Below are 2,495 nucleotides of genomic sequence, written 5' to 3'. Positions count from 1 at the left end.
CCACAAGCTGTGACCACCAGGAGAGGGGCATCATCCCACAAGCTGTGACCACCAGGAGAGGGGCATCATCCCACAAGCTGTGACCACCAGGAGAGGGGCATCATCTCACAGGCTGTGACCACCATGAGGGGCATCATCCCACAGCTGTGACCACCAGACGTCTTCTATTTGCTCACCCTTACCGTTCTCTCCCCTCAGTCCGAGGCTCCAGTGATTGTGTTTCCCCAGGAAACCATCTGCAGGTAAGGATCCTGGGATGATGTCCCCATCCTTACTAAGAGGCTTCTCTACTCTCAGATAGAGAAAAGTGAAGGGGCCTTTTGCACATTAACATGAGGAGGTTCATCTACACATTTTTTTTCTGTGTACAGGGGTTCATGTTCCCAGAGGGCTTGCTCTTAAAGACCCCTGAATATTTATTCCAGTTTATTCATTTGTTTGCTTGTCTGTCTATCTGTTTGCTAGCAGTGCTGGAGATTGAATCCAGGACCTGTATATTCTGCCACAGAGACACAGATCGGGTCTTAGAGATGGGTGAATTCAGCAACTATAGATGCACAGCTTTGAGCATCAAAAATCTCAATACCTAACACATCAGAAATGGCAAGTTGGCCAGCTGTGGCTTGGTCAACAGTTGGCGAAGGACAAAGACCCATGAAGGATGCCCACAGGTGCCTGTGCAGGCTGACATGGCTCCCAGCTTCAGTTTGCATGTTTAAGGTTTGCCTTGGCAACATCCTTCCCTCACCATCAGCGGAACTTGCATGACCAAGGCTGGACCAAGACCTAGTACTGGGAGTGAGAACTGACTTGACCCATAGCACCCCTTGTCCTTACTTCCTCATAGCTTCAGGGACCAGCATATCGTCTCACCAGGAGCAACCACAGACCCCTGTTGGCCTCCATCATCCTGGTGTGAGACATCTCACAAACAAAATGTTCACTCTGCAAACCACACATGACACAGTAAAGACCAGCAGAGACTTACCAGTCACATACACCCATCGCCTAGGGAAGAAGGACACATCTGCAGAGCCCCACGGCATGACATCTAGGAGCTCAGCCATCAGCAAGGCTTGGGAGGTGTATGGTAGTACCACAAGGAGAGGGTGACACCCCATCCTGAGTGAGCTTAGCCTGCTGAAGGGTTTCCCAGGCTAGCAAGGAAGGGAAACCCATAAAGTTGATGTTATGGAGTTTGAGACCACAGGAAAAAGACCACCAGACTCAACTCAGATTATAATTAGCCAAATTTACTAAAACTGCTAGCTCAGTCTCTAACACAATTCATGGATGGGCCACTCAGAGGCAGGTGAAAGAAGGGCTTTTAACAGCAAAACCACAGGAAGTTCTTGAGTGTCTGCACAAGCAAGTTACAGACGGCAAAGAGCTGTTCTGCTTGGCCAAGACTAAGTTAAGGTGGTCTTAGCATAGTCCTCGAATGTTTAAGCAAGTTAAAGAAGCTGACACTTAGCGGTGAGTCATATCATAGCAAGCAGGTGCTCACATCACAGTGTATGTGTCTGTGTGTGAGGGTCAAGGAGTCAGGGTTGCAGAAAACTCATCTCCCTGAGCTGTACAAAAACATTACTTTTACCCAGGGCAGCACAAGGGTTCATTCTTTGATGAATAACAAATCTAGTCCTCGACAGTTTTGTAAGACCATTTCTGGCAGAGAATCCACTTGCTTTTCAAGCTGCCCTGTGGAATCCTCAGGGTGTTGTATATCTTGATCTGCTTTATCACTTAGATTTTGAATAGTCAATGCTGATATTACGAGAGCAGCCACACCTGCAATCCCTGCTGTCTCTAGGAGAGCTATAACTATAGCTGAAACCGATTTTGTCCTAACTACACCCTGGACTTCATAGTGATAGTGTCCTCCATATGCAGGCAAGTATTTCCTATCCTCTTCTCCAGGACACACGCCTCCTTGGGGAAGGATATGGGCTGGAATACAGATATTTACTTCCTGTGGTCCTAATTCTAGAAGTTCAGCAAGACCAAATGTACAGGCCCATCATATCCCTAAAGGAGCCAGAAAATATAGCCTACTATGTTCAAATGTACTGGTGTACATGGGAGAACTACAGGATAGGAGTGACCATAACCGGAAGCTGAGTAATTCTAAGTTGAAGTGATTAAACAAGTACTCATTCCTCACAGGTCTCCTAGGGTAAGCTTAGTTTCTTCTGGTTCAGTTTGAACTTCTTGGTGGGGATGAAGTTGGGGTAATTGAGAGATTGATCTCTACCTCCAAGTAAAAATGAGGCTTGGGGTCTAGGCAAAGCCAGCCATTGAAGTGGAAAATTAAGGGTTCTTTGGAGAGTCGGTTGTGTTGGATGTTTTGCTGGGGTAAACACGTGAAGGAGTGTTTTCCTGAAGTGGACACAGGTGAAAGTCTAAGGCAGACACATGAAGGAACGTTTCACTGAAGCAGACACAGGAGAGAGGAGACACATGTGAAAGGATATGTGATGGAGGATTCTTTGCTA

The sequence above is a fragment of the Mus caroli genome, unplaced genomic scaffold (assembly GCF_978045245.1).
Source record: "Mus caroli unplaced genomic scaffold, Mus_caroli_1 scaffold_7, whole genome shotgun sequence".
In the NCBI taxonomy this organism is placed as follows: domain Eukaryota; kingdom Metazoa; phylum Chordata; class Mammalia; order Rodentia; family Muridae; genus Mus; species Mus caroli.
The sequence above is the reverse complement of the archived record's forward strand: the minus strand, read 5'-3'. Positions refer to the sequence as shown.